The following is a 20,217-nucleotide window of genomic DNA, read 5'->3' on the forward strand; positions in this document are numbered from 1 at the left end:
ACCTCTTGCATGTTGTACACTTAGTTTAAAATGTGTTTTGAACAGACTTAAAGCGGAAATCAAGAAAAAAATTAAATCTTCCACCAGCTAAGCAGCCTCAGCATGCTTCCCTAATTTCCTGAAAGGTTTAGCCTTTCACGATGACATAGACATTTTACCAGCTCTATTTAAAGTCTTGAGTTAGGGATTTTTTTTTTTCTTCCCATTTTGATTCATTTTGCTTTGCTCTAAGACTTCCGAGATAACCATAGAAGCCTGTCAAACTGTATGAGTTTTTTAATCACAAAAATGATTTTCTTTGTTTTTATGATTTTATATTTAATATATTTTACTTTTAAAAATTTTAGGACTTTTGTGTCCTGGACCTACTTGTTTAGTATTATGGCCTAAATTTTTGTATTGCTTCAAAATTCATATGCTGAAACCCTATTCTCCAAGGCAGTGGTATTAGTAGATAATTAGTTTATGACAGTGGACCCCCCCCCAAAAAAAAATGGGATTAGCATTCTTAAAGAGAGGCCCAGGTGAGATCTCTTGACCTTCCACCCTATGAGGTTACAGTGAAAAGATGACTATCAGTGAACTAGGGAGATGGGACCTCACCAGAGATTGAATCAGCTTTGATGTTGGACTTCCTAGTCTCCAGAATTATGGGAAATAAAAATTCCTATTGTTTATAAATTACAGTTTTTTTAAAACCAATATTTTCTTACAGCAGCATGAACATACTAGGGCAGGCAGGTAAGGATTAAGATGAGGGAATTTTGTACGAAGAAAAATATTGGAGAAATAGGGGCGTTTGTGAAGGCGGGAGAGAGAGAAAGAGGGGAATACAGTGATAGAGTGGATATATTAGTGAAATCATAACTCTTTCTTGGCTATGGTGATGTTTCTGACCTTGGCTTTGGCACCAGAAGAGGGTCAGTTTCCATAAACTTTGCTTGACAGGGAGATGAGTTAAAATCCTACTTTGGCTAATCCTGGTAAGCACCCAGCTTAGCATGCCAAAGGATCTAGCAGTCCAAAGGGTTCGGATGGCCATTTTTGACATGTTGGCCTGTTTTGCTCTCTGAGGTGGAACATTTTTTAAGTTCTTTTTAGGTAATTCAAAACTTCAGGTTTGGATTTCAATATTAAAAAAAAAAAAAATCCATTTGACAAACAGTGAACTATGAACCGGCTCTTGAGAGATGTAAGAACATTTGAAGTTGTGGTTTCCCAAGGTTCGCCATCTGTTCGTGTCTAGGAGACTTACCATATGTCCGCTCACATCCTGACTTTTACAGGTTAACTTGTTTTCTCTTTGTTCTTAACCCCCAGATTTTGGGCACAGCTGGTAGCACTGAAACCTATTTTGACTCAACAAACTTAAAGAAGAATGGGGAGGGGTGAAACTTTGGGTGTTAACTCTTAAAGGATATTGGTCCCTAATTCTTCTATACTACAGTTCAAAGAAGAGTCTAATATTTTCCCCATGTGGAATATAAAGGTTTGGTCCAGTCTGTGGGCCTCGTTCTACACTAGCTCCCAGCCCATCCTGAGGATTGGGAAGAGAAAGAATAACCTTGTGGGAGGTGGTGGAGGGCTCCTCTGGTTTGTGTCTCCCCATCTCGACCCCACCACGATGTTAATGGCAGTCGGCACGCTTCACTGTTTATCTTGGAATTTGATACCATCATCTTGGCAACCAAATGGGGACCCTTACTGCTCAGATTGTTTGTCATTTGTTGTTAATTATCTGTTACCATAAATTCTGTACTTTGAGGAAAAAGGGAATGTTTTGAAATATTTCTTTCAACATGTAAGTGGAGCTTCATTTTCTGTGGACAAAAACAGAGAGAGAAAAAAAATAGAAAAAGAAATGAACCCTTTTAGGAACTCAGAGCAATCAAATGCCCCCCGGGTTTTTCAGACAGGGTCTGTTAGATCCCACTCATTCAGCCAGGATTTGCACTGAAAGAACCTTTGCAAATTCAGCAGTGGTCTGCTGTGGTGAGGGGTACCCCTGTAGGAGGAGAAAAACAGCCTAACTCTATTTAGGGGCTTTGCTTTTTAACGGGAACTCTGTATGCTGTCATGGTGGTTTGTGTGTGCTGGGGTCAGTTCAGCTGGCTGGCTCCTCCTTTTCGAAGGTTATTAAGGTAGAGCCCTCCAAAGTGAAAAGTGGCTTCTGCTTACCTGCCTTCATGAGGTGTTGATTTTGTCAAGTGTGGAATGAAAATGAGTTTTTTTTGGCCATTAGTGTATTTTTGTTGAGCTCTCAGACTCTGCAGGGAGGTCATGTGGCATGTGATAAACACATAGTACCGTTTTGCAAGGCGCTGTACCCCAGGCTGCAGGAGCCCCTGCTGGACTCGGTATTTTAATAGAGAGAGAGAGAGAGAGAGAGAGAGAGAGAGAGAGAGAGACACGGGTGAGGGAGAGAATATGAGCATTTGTGTTTTGGACTGGAGAGTTTGGGAGTGCAGTGATTGTTGCTAAGCAGAAATCTGGGCACAATTAAAAATACAAAAAAATGAAATCATTTAAGAAGTTATAAAAACAGTGTATCCAGAATTTATTTTGCCCCTTGCCCCCTGTCCTTCTTGCATATGTTCACTTATCTTCTCTGTGACTAATGACTAATCTTTATAGTGGGGATCTTGGTATGCTTTGAAAGATAGCCGTGTGGTTGTGAGTTAAGCACAGCGCATGGTCTTTAAATCAGGGATGGCAGCTACTGTTATCAATAATATTGTTTATCTTGATTGCTTCTGTAGCATTAACACTTGAGCTTCAGCACTTTCAGGGGTGGCATATGGTCCGTTATCACCAGAACTTTTTTTTTCATGCCATTAAGTTTGGTGCATCTGTTTTCTTCTTGTCAAGTAGTTTTTAGGGTTGTGCTGTCTCCCATGGGATTCTGTGCTTGGAGGCGGATGGGAGTCCCTGTTAACCTACTGATAGCCAGGGGCACAGGCTTAGTCAACACTTACCTCAGCTCCCTGCAGGCTGCCTGGGACCATGTGACTCTCAGTGATCTGTCTCTTGCTGGACTTGTGGAGTTTGCCTTGGTGAAGATGTTCTTCCCAGATTCATAAGCAATCAAGCTAATAGTGTTATCCCTGAAAAAAAAAAGCACCATTTCTACACAATTTGATATTCCTTTTATTTCTTCTCTCTCACTGTTTTTCAAAAGTGCTAAGGTCGGTGCATGTGCCCTGTTTTAGACCACGGATGGCAATCAAACTTTAAGAAGTGAGTATTGAATGTGTTAAGTTAGCCACTTAGTAAGTGATGAGGATAGAGAAGAAGGGAAGGATAGTGGGAATTGGGGGAAAAGGGATCTTCTGATTGCTCTTGGGGAGGCTGGGAAAGGGATTTAACACTTTGGATTTTTTAGAAGCCATTAAAAGTCTGATGGGATCAGGTTACTTGACTGCACATCTGAAACATGAAACTCCTGTCCTAAACCATGCAATTGAGTTAAGCTCAAAATTCAAGGCCTCCCTCTAAAACTGGCCTCTGGGTGAGCCTCATTGTTGATCACAGAATTATTTCCTCTGAGAAGAGCAAGACTACATTGAGGTTTTTATGGCCAATTTAGCTGTTCATTGGTGCCAGCCAGACATTTGGCAACAGTTAGTGCCAGCTTTGGTGATCTGTCCACCGATTTTTCCCAAGGTCTTCAACACCGTCTGGATTCGGTGCTGACATTGAAGGAAAGATGCATTGTAAGTGCAGCTCTCCATGCATGCCTCCTGAATTTTTATTTTTATTAAGTGGAAAGGTACTGAGAGGTGCAGGGTAGCAGCAGCCTGAGCCACTATCTTCAACTTGGAGGCTCTGAGTGACCTTGGTGGTCTTCTCCTGTGTGCTGTTTTCTTGTCCACCTTTGTTATTTTTTTAGGGCTGCCCCTGCCCCTCTCTCTGAATTAGGTGGTTTCTTACATGTACTCACCATTAAAAATAAATAAATAAAAAAACAAAAAGAAGAAGTCATTTGAGAAGTTATAAAAACTGTATATCCATGTGTTCAGGGTACCTACAAGTACTGTTTTACCTTGATTCTACTTGTTTTAAATATATCTTCAAATTGCTTGTGAAAGACCTACCATTCACTAGGCTGTAAGAGTTATGAAGACAGCAACTCCCTCTATTTTTATTCATTTATTTTGTTGTCTACATCCTCAGCGTGTGTCACAGTGCTAGGCACTATTGTAGAAACTCCACAAATACTTGTTGAATGAATGACTGAAAGTTGAGTTTTCGAGGATTCAAAGGATTAACCTGTGTTTCCTAAAAAAAAAAAAAAAAAAAATGGTACTCCCTTGTTGCAGTCATCCATTCATTTTGAGAACGAGCATGTAGACTTGACAGTATTCTTGGCTTTAAAAAAAGGGTAACTTATATAAGTCTCCCGTGTCTTTTTCAGGATGGAGCTGGATGAAACTCAGAGTGAGTATTTCTGATACTCCTACACTAATGCTGTGATCTATTCTGCCTTCAGTTGACTCTTGATTTGATTGTAGTAAACTCATTCTAACATAGGAAAAATATCAAAGATTCACTTTTGACTTGACCCTAAACATTTGAGTTTCCTATATAGTTATATACCTTAAAAACTGGGGCATTAGAGAGTATATTGTTTTAACTCCTTATAAAGTGCTCTGTTATAGATCCTATTGGGAGTCAACAATTATTGGATAAAAGTATGAAACGGATGGAGATTTATTTCAGCCCACTTACCAGGAGTCTGAGTGACAATTGCTCTGAGTTTACTTGAAATGAAAGCAGGTCATCTGTCAGCACAGGAATCATGTATTTTGCATAAGGCAAACCAGTTTTGTTCAGTGCTCTTATGATTTACAAACTCTTAAAAGCTCTTTATATAAAACAACTGTTTTGACAGAAGTCTGTGATTTGGGTTAAATACAGATAAAATTATTGAAACAACAGTGGTGTTGTTGCAATTGAAACTCTTTAAAAATTGACTAAAAGGGAAAGCAAATTAAATTCCAAGGAAGTATGTGATGGCATTCTAATTATGGGTGACTAAACTACAAACTCCTTGAAAATCAAATGATCAGAAAAAGAAAAACAAACAAACAAACAAACAAAAAAAAAACAAAAAAAAACACCTGGTACAAAGTACCACGCTTAAGGATGAATTTTACATGGAACAGAAATTCAAAGAGGTGAGATAATAAGAAAATGAAGTTTGCATTGCAACCCTTTCTGGGGCAGGAAGCTTTTCATTTAGGTGACTTGAGGTTTTTTTCCATCCCTCTCTTCCCCCCTGGCTGTACCTGCTGCTGTTGGTGTTTTGTAATTAGGCTTTCTGGAGATGCCCTTTGGCTGTAGACCTAATTGAGTCTCTGAACTTGAGTGCAGGGTTAGAGTTGGGGGAGCTTTTTGCCCTGCAGGTAGAAGCCCTTTGATGGACCTGCCTCTTTGATAAGTACCTGTAGTGACTGGCGGTGACATTGTTTAGGTAGAGTGTGGTGTAGTAATTGAGGAGTCAGTGCTCCATAGTATATGAAAATCTTTCTTTAAAATAGGGAAGACACCAAAATCCACATGCGCAATTTAAATGAGCCTGTATTCTGCATTATAAATATGCACCGGATGCCAAGTAGAAAACCGGAACACTCTCTCAGGATGCTGTTAGGGCCAAGCGGAATCTCATTAGGGACAGCTTCAAAGATCAGTTCCTCGTGTCCATAAAAACAAGTGTAAATTATCTGGTGCGCGCCTGCTGTTAGCAGTGCCGTGTTGCATTATGCATGATTCAAGATTGCACAGAGGAGACACAGGCTGCGCAGAGTTCCACAATATATGTGGGGATTTCGCCACCTTTTTTATTTTTTTGGTGCTGAGTCCTACATTTTGGAAATTTATGGGTGTGTTTCAGTTAATGGAGGGTGCCATATATAACCTACTCCTACATTTTTGATGAATTGGAGTCAGTTCACAGAGGCATGATAAGGCCTGAATTGTTTATATAAATCGCCAAATCTACTTAGATTTATATATCTTGTTTGCTCACATATGGAGTCAGATTAGGGTGCTGCAGAGGTGTTCGGGGCACACAGACTTGGGCATATTGGTTTAACTCATTTTCTCCTCCTTTTTGGTCTCTTGGTTAGATTTTTAAAATAAGTGTGCATACACGGTAAATTAAGAAAATCTAGTAAAGATTAACATATAGGACTTTTAACAATTGTGGAATAAATTTTAAGGATCTAGAAATATAGTCCCAAACTCTCTTGCCCAGGGAAGCAGAGAAGTGAGAGTATACTATTTCAGAACATGGATTCTAGAATTATAGTCCCAAAGCGTGAGTCTTCATCTGCGTTTTACTACCTGTGTGACTTTGGGCAGTTTCTTCACCTCTCTGGGCTCTCATCTGTAAATGGGGGCAAAATGATGTTCCTCAAAGGGTTGTGGTAAAGATTAGTGTACCTAATGCTGTAGTGTACCTACAGCATTTCCTGGAATATAATAAGTCTTATTTCATGTTTGTCCTTACTAATGTCATCGTTATTATTACCAGAAGCTAGAAGTTCTTCCAGTGCAGCTGGGATGTCTAGGTATGAATACACAGAGCTCAAGTTTACAAGCTTACTTGGGCTTTAGTGGATGTTCAAACATGCAGGCTGAGGGCAGGCAAAGTCAGAGAACAGTTACCTGGGGAGGAGAAGCCACTAAAAGTATAAAATACTTAAAGTATCTCTTTCTGGCCTATGTGATCCAGAAACCAGGAAATGTAGGAAAATATAAAGAAATGGCAAGAGAGAGGCTGCTTTTCTCTGGCCAGAGTGGAAGACGTTTGTCCATCTCCTTTTCCCAGTTGTCTTGTCCCCAAACAGAGCAGCACGTGGGAGAAAGATCAAAAGACCAGGGTCACCAGGCTTATGCAGAAACACATTGGCACCAATTACTGCTGTTTTGAAATTCACAGTTGCAAATAAAAGGGGATTAGCCACAGGTTTCAATATTTTGCTTTCTAGACTAGAAGCTCTGTAAGGGCAGGATTGATGCTGCTCATCTTCAATCCTTCATGGTGTTCATGGGCTCAGTCGTTAGATACATCTGCACCAACTCAATTAACAGCCTTCAGGGTCTGTGTATTTTCTCTGTTGTTTTGTCCTCCCAGTCAGTTTTCTCTGAACTCATAATCTCCACTTCGTCTTCAGAGTCATCCCTCCTATTAATATGCTCACTCAGGCACTAGTTTATTGCCCGCCTTGCTTAAGTTCAGAGCCTCTCCTTGTTGGGTGTCACTGAACATGTTACAGCCAGTGAATCCATCATACTTTTTGGAGGTAGCGTGGGGCGAGGGAGCATGGCTGTCTTGCTTATCCTTTTACCTCCAATGCAATGCCACAGTGCTAACACAGAAACTGTTACTGATGAGCAGATGGATGAAAGAATGTCTTCTTGGGTTTAGCATTCAGAAAAACAGAACTGACAACTCCCCAGTCCCTGTCGGTTAGGGAAACAACCAAATGCGTCAGTATTAAATATATTTAATAAAATAATCATGTATGCATTATTAATAATCAGATATCAAACCATTAAAAAATACTTGTGTACTGTCTACTGTGAGGGGAAAAGAAGCAGAGATTTTTACATAGGGCCTATTGGCAGCCCAGAGGGGTTGAATGACCCGCAGAATCACACAGGGTTGCTGATTTTCAGTACAGTGTGACTCTTTATGACCTATAATGTGATGTAGGGACCTAAGGAACTTATACTTTGGGGTAGACAATAAATGCTAGCTAGGTAAGAGGTGTGAGGAAGAAGTTCTGGAAGAACACGTCTATAGTAGACCTTGTTGGGGATCAGAATTGGTTCTACCAAGTTGCTTTACAATATTTCAATGTTATTTCATAATTTTTCCCTCTGGATATGCACCAGAATAGTCAAAGGGGCTTCAGGCCTGATTCTTCTCCCATGCCTGAGAGAAGGTAGGCTCCCCATAGAGGACAAGCTGCAAATGAAAACTTCAAAGTAACAGAAGCAGCTATTTTACCATGTGCCCCGGAACACACTGGGCATTCATTTCAGAATATTGCCTCCTGCTCCCACCACTCTTGTGTCCCTTGGTTCCTTTCAAGAGATCTGGCAGCATCTCTTGGCCCTATGGGTTCCAGAAACCACTGCCATTTCCTACTCAGAGACTGACTGAGTGTGCACACTTGGACAGCAATTGCATTTTTGTTGGGATGTGGGAGTTGAGAAGTGTGTGGCCATATGCCGTGGGCTTGAATAATGGCTTACATTCCAAGCAAGTTAGATGGTTTCTGGCCCACTGCTTGCACAGCGTGGAAGTGAGCAAACCTGTATGTTTCTGGGTCTTTTCTGTTTGGAGACACGAAGGGGGAACATTGGATGCCTCAACCCAGTACATTTTACAAAGTTCAGTAGAAGTATAGTGTTGAGTCCTACCTGTGGACTTAAATATTTAAGATCAAGGTTAACTTCCTAGGCACCTTTACCTTAGAGATGTTCTCAGATGTTACTTTTTGGAAGTGCTATCTCTGACCAAAAAGAAGAGCCACAAATACCTAGAAAACTGCTTCTGTTATCCATGATCTGTGCTGGCATCACTTGGGTAGACCACTCACGTGTATCTCTCTCATTAAGATTGAGAAACCCTGTGGCCACAAGTCACTCCACAAGGAACATTTTCAGCCATGTGCAATTTCCCTCTTGAAAAATGCTCTGTGGCAGGTGGGAGGTAGCATATTAAGCCTTTCATGTTAAAACTGCAGCTGGGCCCAAGTTGGCTTTGGTGATGATCCTCCTTGCCTAGGGTGTCGCAGATCTGGCTATCAGTAAGACTGTAGACAGAGGCTTAGGATGTTGGTGCAGTGGCTGGCAGCTGGCATTGGTGTGGTTGCTGGTTGTAATCCAGTAGTATCTGTTAGATCTTAAAACCTGAGCATCACAAGAAGTTGGAAAAATCTTTTGGCTTCATAGTTTTTCCGGGAAGGTCAGAGATGGCATTTCATAGGAACTTTCGTATTTAGTTGAAGCTGTTGAACTTCACATTCATTTCAAATGTTGAACTTCGGAATGGGAAAATTATCTAATAAAAACTCTAGTTTGGGGCAGTGATTAAAAATAGTAGCTCTGGAATGCTCAAGATCCAACTTACTAGGTGGAGAAGTTCATAAAATATGCGTTGTGAGTAGTTCAGCTGGTGAATATCTTGGTTGTAGCAATAGATCTCACTAGGAAATTATCTATTTGTATTGTCTGTGTGCAAACTGTGTGTGTGTGGCGGGCGAATATATACATGCACCCACACCTACAGATAAATGATGGTTTCAGATAAACCTAGGTGAAAGTGCTCACTGAACCCTTACGTTAACTATCTAAAAAACAAATAAAACACCGGACATGGCTGCTTATGGGTTGAACACCTCAGCTCAGGATTACTCTCAGAGTTGACCTTGTTTTCTATGGAGAAGCTGCATTATTAAGCATATCGGGTCAACCCTGAGTTCACGTTAACATCATTTTTCTTTCTGCAGAGATGAAAAGGTCCTCAGCCAGATTGTTTTCTTTTTGTTCTACACGGGGCTGGGGGGTGGCATGATTTTGCATGACTATGGGTCTGCTCTATAAATAAGCAGATTCAGTCCTTTGTTTTAAATGTAATCAGCAAGATTGCATTTGCATTGCTTGTAAGTGAATCACATAAGTGAAATTACATTGCCTGCATCTCATTTGGTATCATAAAATGTTATGGGATGCAGGCTGTTTTCCTCCAACTAAAGTGTCTTGAGTTAGTATTAGGGTGCTTGCTTTCATTTTCCTTTGTGACCAAATTTGTTGCATTCTACAGAGCAAGGGCTCATATTTTCACTTATGTTAGCTACTAGAGAAATCCTCATTCGAGTGCTCCAGAATGAGCTAAGATATTGGTTCGGTAGGGGGTAAATGGGAGTTTTAAGACTATCTCGTGTCGGGTTGCAAGTGATGGCCAATCACTTTCTGTCGTTGGTGACAACTTTTGCTTACTAAGAGTAAATACCAGTCAGTGTTGGAAGTATAAAACAATCTGAAGGTTTTCAGTCAGTTGGCTACAGAAAATGGGTGGCATAATTAAAAAAAATAAAATAAACTTAGTCACCCAATTTTTAATGACAAGTAGAAAATACACATCTTAATTGACTCTTTAAAAGGCATTCTTAAGGCAAATGATTCAAAAGTCTTTTTGAGATTCTCTGCTTATTTCCGTGAAAATAAATCATTTAACACAACAATAATAATCGCTGACTTTAAAAGTCAGTAATTTCAGTGATAAATGAGAATGTCCTGTTTCATAAATCACCTGCCCCCCCCCACCCATGGACGTTGTCTTAATTCATGAATTTTTAAGATGGAAGTCAAAGGAAAGGTATGAATTCTTAGATGACCTGTAACAGTGTGGTTGCCCACAAAACCTCTGTTTATTAACTACATTATTGATAAAACCCCACAAGGCAGCAGGCGGCTAGTGTACTGATTGTACCCTTTGCTTAAAAGTGAAGACTGTTTTCAAAAGAAAAGACAGGCCAGTTTCACTGTACCCCAGCAAAATGTAGGTGCTTGATAGCAGTTGATGATCTTTGATTTGGGGAATAAAAAGTAGAGAGAAAGGAGAAGAATTAAATGTGATGAATGGAAAATTAAAATATGAGCATAATCCCCCCGCCCATGTCAAAATAGACAACTAAGGATCTTAAACCCAAAAGAAAAATTAAATTTCTGAAATGGCTTACATTTTTTTTTAGTAAGACTTCAAAAGATATTTGTAGTCTGCGTCTTTATATTATTTTTTAAAAATGTATTTGGAGAAAACATTTCATATGGAAGAAGATTGAGTATAATTTTTTTTTTGATTTATAAACTTTTAATTGAAGCCTAACATACAGAGAAGTGTAGAAGCGTGTTCTAAGCAGCAAATTTTTACAAAGCAAAATACTTGTGAGACAGTATTGGGTATAGTTTTGAAGATCATTTTGTTTGTTTTAGTTTGCAAAATAATATTTTAAAGTCATAAGAATTTAAATGTTAATTGCAATCTATAATTAATTTTCTTAATACAAATGGTCGAGAGAGACCTTTGTTATTATTGCTGTGTGATTTACAAAGAAGACATTTGTACACATTGGGACCCCTGTGGCTTCCCATAGATTCCCCACCGATGTTCCAGCATATAGACTTGCCTATGCAACTACTTCGACTTTTATTTCAACTGGTCTCCAAGGCACACTTTTCATTTGTAAGTCACATAAGATTTCCTGAAAGCTCCTTTCAGTGATTTGAAAAATTCTCTGGATAATATTTCCAAATTGATGACTTTCTTGAGTTAAAACATCTTTTTTTTTTTTAAGTTTAGCTTTAAAGATATCTTTATTTTCTATTCCATTCATCACCATTTTCTCATTGAAAAAATTAACCATGCTTATCCCACTTCAAATGAGCAGCTGCACTTTGAAACCAGATCCTTCTTTTGGCCGTAATTGTCCAAATGAGGAGGACCAGGTTCCCTAACTATTTGAAAAGAATTGGTTGTGACCATAAAGCATTTCATGTTTTCTCTTTTTTCTCTTCAAACTTTGGTATGTTCCCAAGCCAGGAAATCAGAAGAAAGGCGAGAAGGGAGGAGGGAGGGAAGAAGAAAGGAAGGAATCAAAGAAAAGAGAAAGAAAAGTGGAAAAACTGCTGTTTTCAAAATACTTAGAAGGAAGGCAGCTCTTACCTGGCAGTACCTGAATTGCACCTTTAGAGGACCTGATAAGACTGTTGGCTTGAAGTGTGACTCCAAACCACTGAGTCAGATTATTTTTACTCTTTTCAATAATTCACTGGTATAAGTAAAGTAATAATAAAATACATACACGCACATACGTGGGTGTGACTGAGTGTGTGGGGGTGCTCTTGGGCATTGTTATTACCTATTCTTAGGATACTTGCTGAGAAAATTTCCAAACCACCTTCTTTAAGAATTATCTTTGGAGCCAGTTCATGGGCACTAAGGAAAGAGTTCTCCATGTTTACCAGCTGCTGAAACCATCTTCACTCATATGCACTTCTCTCCTCCTGGCAAGGCCCTTACAATTCCAGTCTGATACGCCTAAGGAAATACAGTTCCTTAATGAATTTTCACATATGACTCTCTCCCTCTGGCCACAAGGCTCTTTAGACTCACCAGACTAAAAGCCTCCCACTGGATCCCTTGTGGTCATTGCCATGAAGATTTCTCATATGCACATTGTTCTAGCAGCTTCCCACTTGCCCACAAAAGTACTGGACTGAGCACTGGAAAGCTAAGTCAACAGTTGGTCCGAGTGATTCTGCATAAATGGGAGATATGATCTATCAGTTTGGAGGCTGAAATAACTGCACATTCTTTTGGTAAAGGCACCAAGATGGATGATTAGAGATCTTTGCTGATAGGTTAAAAATTAACATGTAGCCATTCTTTAAAAAACAAAACAAAACAACAACAACAACAAACCCCAGACACTAACAGTCATAATAGATTATCTGGCTATGTATGTAAGTTAAACCTTATAATAACTAGAGAAGGACATTTCCAAATAAAAGTGAATTATCATTGTGCATGGTGGCGCACACCTGTAACCCCAGCAGCTCAGGAGGCTGAGGCAGGAGGATCTTGAGTTCAAAACCAGCCTCAACAAAGGCGAGGTGCTAAGTGACAGTGAGACCCTGTCTCTAAATAAAATACAAAATAAGTCTGGGATGTGGCTCAGTGGTCAAGTGCCCCTAAGTTCGATTCCCGGTACAGCCCCTCCAAAGTGAATTATCATTCTATTTGTATTACTATTGTGGAAGCCAATAGTTTGTTTTTGACCTAATTGTCACTTTTAGGCAACAGTAATTATAAATGAAGGAAAATATCCATACATTTCCAAAAGTATATTTGAATCCATGTTTTATAGTTTACAAAATTGCAGTCACCAACAAAAAGTGTGAATGGACCCCTTTAGTATAAAAATATTCAAAAACATACTTTAACCTTATAAATGGAATCGTGAATGCAACTATTTCAGCTTTGATGTGCATTTGCTTAGTTGGCACGGTCATTCTTTTATTCATTCACTCATTCAAATATTTATTGAATTCTTGCTATGTGCCAGGCAAACAAATTGCAAGTCTGGAACTATTAAACAAGTTGAAATGATAAATTGCTTAAATTCATTATGGGGGAGAACAGTTCAATATAGTGCCCACTAATGATTTGTATCGGTCTTGATACAAAATTTGTCACAGCCTGGAGTATGGAACTAACCTTGGTTATTTGATTTTTCCATCCCAGTGGCTTGGCCCTCATCATACTGCCGTATGTTGGTTAAATACTGCTTTTGTGTAACCCCTTCTCTCCCTCCTTTAAGACATCTCAGATCTGGATTATAGAGCACACAGCCTAAGTGAGAACCACGAGACCAGTTAAAAAGAGGCAAGCCAGATAAGACAAGGCAAAATCCACAGAGGGAATGATACAATACCACTAACGAAACAGCTCCCATTTATTGAGTGCTTATTGTATACTTTGCCAAGTGCTGATTTCCTTATTAAGATAATTTATTATCTTACTGAATTCTTACCACATAGCTGGATATTATTCCCATTTTTTCAGATGAGAAACCCAAGGCTCAAAGGGCCTGCTGAGGGTAACCTAGATTTCATAACAGTTTACTGAAACTCAAGTTTTCCCGAACCTATGTATCTTGCTACTCTGTATCTTGCTACTCTGTCAAGGAGGCTGTGACAGACCCGTGGATTAAAGATTCAAATTTTGACTATTTTATTTTCCAAAACAATGATCATGATAAAACCATGTGGAACTGAAGTCATGAAGAAGCATGAAGTAAATACAATCCAGACCCACAAACATATTTTTGGAGTGGTTCCACCGATTGAGGCTCCATAAAGAATCGTGACCTAGAATGACTTCTTCACTCAGAAACACCAGTGTGGAGGGACTCATTATGAGGCGTCCAAGGCACGGCCTGGAGAAATGCGGGGGACTTTGGGTTTAGTATCAAATGGTGTGGGCCTCAGTTCCTCCCATTTGTAAAAAGAGACTTGTGCTGGTTAGAGCAGATGGTCTCCAAGGATCCTTGCATTTCAAGCATTCTAAGCTTTTAGACCAGAGACATTTAGAATTCCTTCTACTAGTTGCTGGACTTCCCACTTAAAAACTGCAGGGATTGGACACAAATTCGGAAGGGGGGGAACAAGTGGAAGCAGTGCATTCATAGATCATGGAATGACAGAGGGAACACTTGAGACTATTAACTTACTCAGCAAAACACTCAAAATGGAGTTTAAAAAAATTTTTTTAAAGGAACAGTTTTTTTCTTTCTTTTTTTTAAATGTGTGTGTGTGTGTGTGTGTGTGTGTGTGTGCGCGCGCGCGCTGGAAATTAAACCCAGGGCCTTGTGCATGTGAGGCAAGCACTCTACCAACAGAGCTATATCCCCAGCCCTAAGGGAACAGATTTTCTTAACCTGCAGATTACATACTGGGGGGCCTAGAAAAGGAGTCTTGCTGATACAGAATTATTAAATAAAGATGTAAAGGCTGTCCCTTTACTAACTGGAAAGAAAAAATTGAGATTCCAGGGGAGCCTGTCAAGGTTTCATTTCTTTCATTGGTTCATAGACACATTCTTCATAGAACCATGTGAACGGTGGAGTGAGAGACTAGGTATGGGATCTTCTAATTTGAGCATGTCCACAGACTCTCACTTTGATATCAATGTCTCAATCTCATTTTCTTAACTCTTAAGATGTAAAGCCCCCCCCAAACTCTTTTCTGATGCTGAAAATCTGCAAGTTGATTTTACCTTTGCATACCACCACAGTAAGAGTGACCGCCTTGTGATTGAGTCTCAAGGGGCATGAATCATGGCCGTGCCTTTCAGAGAACTGGAAGTAGTTTCTTTGGGGAGAAAGAAGTCCACCATCAGAAAGATAATCTGCAGTTGAGCAAGAAGAGGTTGTCTTGTGGGGGTGAGTTGAGTAGACAGATGATAATTCTTCTGTCATACAAAGGCATCTAGGAAACCATGGAGGAGGCGGGACAACACAGACCAGCCTTGCTGTGGAATCCCAGAGACCATCTATCCACATCTGGGATTAGAGATCACATGGTCCTGGGGAGCTATGTGCTAAATGAACTGGGGAAGGCTAGCACATGATGTCAGGTCCAAGTACAGGAAGTGCAGGGGATCTCCTAACCCAAGAAAATGTGATAGCAGGTAGCAGAGTTTGAACAGATAGATTCTGGAAACAGATTCTAGAGTTTCAGGATAGGCATTTAAAAACAGGAGCTTAGCCTTAAAGGAACCAGGCAAGGATAAGTCGACTGCAGTCCTTGGAATCATGTTAGGACATCAAGGCAGCAAGAGGAAGGAGGCAGAAGTTCATGTTCTAGGCTGGAAGGGAGAGAATGACTTGTGCCTGAGTGACATGACTGATTAAACTAACACAGTTTAATCAGTTTGGGAGCCTGGTCTTGGGATGGACTGAAGGATAGGTGTAAAGCTGTCAGGACTCTAGACAGGGCGTTGACATCAGGCAAAGACTGGGGCTTGCAGTTATTGGGACATTCACAAAGTTGCCTGAGGACCCTAAATTGGGCAGGCTGCCTTAAGATGAACCAAGAAGTCTAGGTAGGGTGTGCTTTTTCTTCCTGGTTCTTAGTTTGTTTCATAAAGTGAACACAAAGAAGCAATAGTCCTAATTTCTTAATCTCTAGATCCTTGACCTTATTTTTATGATGATTTATACCCCTGAGTTGTCATTGCAGAAAGCCTGACTGCCTTCTTTTTCTTGCAGCATTGCTCTTCCTATTGTCTTCAATTATCCTGAAATCCTTGCACGGCAGGCCACATCTGCCGTGTGCTTCACAGGGCACTTGGAGTTACAGCTGCCATATTTGACAAAGAACCCTTCTAATGGGTGCCTAGCTCTCTCCTTCATGAGGCTTGAATCAGAAGTCAGGTCTGGCTCTTCCTGAGACAGCGCCCATTCTTTTCCATTCGACCACCTTGACTTGGGACTTGAAGCACTCTGTGACTCATTCTTGTTTTAACACAAACAATGAAGCGTTTTCAAAATTTCAGCGAGTGTGCCTGAAAATCTGCAAATGCTCTCTTCTCTTTGCTCAACCTTTAGCTGCTTAAAACAAAACCCACATTTGTTTTAACTGTGGGAAATGCAGATGGAACTCACGAGTTGTTTCTTGTGATCACAGCACAGTCCTCAGTAGAAAGGCTTGGCCTGGAGTTTGGGATCTTAAGATGGTCAGGCATGATCATGACACTGTTGAGCAAGCCCTGATAATGGTGTTTTCTAGCATCGGAGTTCCATTCTGTGACGATAAGCAAAGTCTGCTTTGTTTTTTCGACCTAACCCTTGTCCTTATGCTGTTATTTTTCCCCCCCGAATGAAAATGCAATGAACATGATACATTACTTAAGAAGTAGATCTTATGGTGCAGTTGGTGGCGACCAGTGTTGAGTGCTGATGGAATGGCGCTTTTGGAAATAAACTGAGCTTGGGAAGAGGAGAAGAGAAGCCACTTACATCTGCCTTCCTGCAAAGGTGGGAGGTGTTTGTGCTTCTCCGTGTGCTTGCTGTGGGTGGCCAGGGCTGTCCAGAACGTTCTTTTATTTATCTTAGAGGAGCTGTTATAATTGTTGACCAGAACTACTGGCATTTGGGGTTCACACATCACTGGATTCACGGTCTGTTGGCATTTGAAGAGTAGGACCCACGGTGTTTCTCACAGAGAGAAGTTACATAGTTGATGCTCGAAATGGCCCAGTTCAGGACCACAGGCAGCCCCCACTGTTAGGGCTGTGTGTCTAGAGATCTTGTCTGGACTTGACAGCTTAAAAGCCTTTTGGGGGAGTTTGGCAAAGGGAAATGGTTAAGAAAATGATGACAAAACTAACCCATTTAATATCCCATAGCCAGTGAAAATGTTTATAAAGAGCCTGCAGTTAACAGTGAACTCACTGGTGTTAAAATGGTTTAAGTGGAGAAAAAAATGAAACCCAGGATATAACATTTTGAGTGTAAAATGATCCCAGTTATGTTTTTAAAAATTCATAGCAGAAAGAGGAAATGGAAAGGTACTAAGATGTTACCAGGAGCTATTTCTGGGGAGCGGAATTATGGGTTGGTTCATCTTTCTTTGCTTTTTATTTATACACATTCTTAATATACAAAAGTTAATTATCCCTAACTTTAGTAAGCATCTATTTTGTAATTAAGGGAAAAAAAAGCTTTTTCACAGCAGAAATATAAATTCTCATATTTTTTTGGGAAACTTCTCTTTGAGGATTAGAAAACTTCACTGTGCCTCACTGTTCTGGTTTCTCAGGTGACTCTTCTTGGACTGAATTAACACATTCCATTGTGTAGAATAACACCCATTTGACACAGGCGCTGAGGTGATATAGAAGACTTGACAGTTTTAATGGTACCAGATGAATAATAACTTTAAGAGATGGGATTGGCTTATGACTCACTAAATGGCACGTTCTTTTGCAGTCAGGGCATGGGGTGCTTTATTATCTGTTTATAAGAGATATGTATTTGGAACCTTTCATCAGGGAGAATATTCTAGTTTCATTCACCTGGTTAAATTACAGCCATCCTGAGAAGTTTTGCAGACACAGAAACAACAACAAAACTGTAATCATTACAACAATTACTGGTCCTTTACCTTGTGCTCGGCGAATTCAATTACTTTCTCACAACATCTCACAAAATACATATTCTTACCCCTAATGTAAACCAACGTGAGAAAACTGGAGGAGGAGGTTGAGCCACTTACTCATATTCTACAGGTTGTCAGTTTGTGTATTTGGGATTTAAATCCCTGTCATTTGTCTCCAGAACTTATTATGCTCATAAAGTTTTCTGGGGAGTCTAGTAAAATTCATGCAGGAATTTATATTAAACCATCTGTTTTTCTTTTAAATGAAATAAGAGCTGGGAGCCAGTGATATTTGGACCCAGTAAAAACACCTGAAAAAGATAGCACTTTTTAGTGAGTGTTTTCTGTTTGACATTACCCAAGTTGTCAAAACTAGAATTTCAGAAGTTTATTAGATATTTAAAAGTAATTTATTTGAAATTTGAAGAACATTTGTATTTTTTCAGCTTAGCATTGGATTTTCTTAGAAGAAAAGACTGGCCTGGGCGGCTGAATAAGCCAAGGAGGCAGACAGACTCCCTTTGTAATTGAGGCTTTGCCCTGTATGGAGTCTCTGACCTTGGGGAAATAATTTAACTTCATAGCCCAGTATTTCTCATCTGTAAAATGGGATTAATAGTACCTACCTTACAGAGTTCTTGCAAGAAATAAATGATGTAACGTTCATAAAGCGTTTGGCACAGCGCCTGAGGCACGGTTATAGCATTCATTGATGGTAGCTATTATTTTATTACTGGGAGTTGAGAAGATCCAGTTCTGCCGCTAACATTGGCACTGAGCAAGTCACTTAGCTCTTCTGGATCTGGGACTCCAGTGGGAATAACTACAGTTTCCTATAAGGTAAAGATGAAACAAAATGATGGATGAGGCAGTTTTTTTCCCCCAGAAGCATGAGGGGCTCCACCAGTATACGTAGTAAAGGTGGAAGGGAACAGCAGACAAGCCAGAGGGACAGAGTAATTAAGTCTACTTGAAGTCATAACTGAGGCTTTGCCACAGGAGTTCAGTTTGCATAGAACAAGTTGAGTGAGTTATACTTTATCCCCTGTGAGAAAAAGATTCCACCCAGAAACCTAGCCGTTCGGTTCACCAATCAGTCTGATTTGTGGCCTTTTATCAAGAAAGGGCGAGCTCTGACTGGACCTGGCAGGAGATCTTATTGCATCTTTTCGCAGGCTGTGCCTTCTGGTTAATAGGGCGCTTCTTGACAGGCCTGGCTGAAGTTTACTCTTGTACTCAGGAGTGGAGGAAAGAGCCAATTCCTTCAACCTTGCAAGCTGTGGAAGCATCAAGGGCAGGTGTGTGTATTGGTACCCCTCCAGCCATGTGCTTATAAAAATCATCTGCATCTAAATTGCCATCAGGGTTTGGCAAAGTTTTGCCTCAGCCGACTCTGCAGGACCATATGGGAATACTTACTGGCTCTGGGTTCTAAAGCAAATAAAGAGTCAGGGCAAACAAAGTGAAATTACATTAGTCCTGCAGCACTCATTGAAATGGACTCAACATTCTCCAGGGGTTTCCTAGGATTGGCACCATGCTACAGCAACGGCAAGAAAGATGCCACCAGAGGCTGATTTGTACCTGGGGATTGTGAATCTTTTCAAGGACTGTTTCTCAGGTCTAGTCACCCTAGATTCCTACAGGATCACATTGTCTCCAAACTATTGCACCAGCCCCATTGTCAATCAGATTTAATCTAACAGCTAGGACTGCTTTCCTACAGTGGGCATTTGGGGGTATTGCATATTAAAATGTTGAGTCTTTGACACTGTTTTGAAAATTAATCTGAAGGCTTGATGGGGGACTTCCATGTTTTTATTATTACTTTTTAAAACAGCAGTTGATATAGGAGTGGGAAGGGGACAGATTTGAACTTAACATGCCCCCTTAGCTACCCTTCCCCAAAAGATGATTTAAAAACAGGCAGGGAGCCAGAGAGTTTTCAAGGCTAACTTTCTCACGTGGAAGAGAAAAATTATTGCAATGCCCTTTAGCTAAGTACACTCACTTCAGCTTTTATGGATGACTGCAGTCACGTGCTCACCTCTTATGAGGAAGAGAGCTTGAAAGGACCACAAGGCAGAATCTCTGGAGACTGGGGCTGGGATGATATCTGATACCAAGGCACAGGTAGTACCCAGTAAGGGTGTTTTTTTTTTTTCTTTTTTTCCCCCCAAGGTTTCTTTTGATGAAGTTATGTTCTTTCCACAACACTGAAGTAGATTAACCCCCTTTTCATCTTACCCATCATTGCTTGAGTAGGAGAGAGCTGTTTCTGAGTCTTAGAAGACTTGCAAGTCTCTATTATAATAAGCGTTTTTTGCAGGATGCACACTTGAAGATAGAGGCTCTTCCACTCTTTAGCATTTGCATAAGTGTATGAAGGACTGAAGAGAAGAATGGTGGGAATCATGCACAGAAGTAGATGAAGATTTCTAGTCAACTTTAGCATATGTTGACACAGAACCAAGAATT

General features: G+C 40.2%; 1 protein-coding gene across 7 annotated transcripts in view; it reads left to right on the forward strand.

Moving 5' to 3' along the window:
- Positions 1-20,217, forward strand: part of Mpped2 (metallophosphoesterase domain containing 2) — a 171,555-nt gene that overhangs the window by 14,345 nt on the left and 136,993 nt on the right. The window contains exons 2-3 of one of the 7 annotated variants that reach the window (XM_026404366.2): positions 3,179-3,237; positions 4,415-4,437. The exons of the other annotated variants lie outside the window; for them this stretch is intronic. The gene's annotated coding sequence lies outside the window, so the exon portion shown is untranslated. The remainder of the gene's footprint in view (positions 1-3,178; positions 3,238-4,414; positions 4,438-20,217) is intronic. 7 annotated transcript variants of the gene reach the window in all.

The sequence above is a fragment of the Urocitellus parryii genome, chromosome 4 (assembly GCF_045843805.1).
Source record: "Urocitellus parryii isolate mUroPar1 chromosome 4, mUroPar1.hap1, whole genome shotgun sequence".
Taxonomy (NCBI): domain Eukaryota; kingdom Metazoa; phylum Chordata; class Mammalia; order Rodentia; family Sciuridae; genus Urocitellus; species Urocitellus parryii.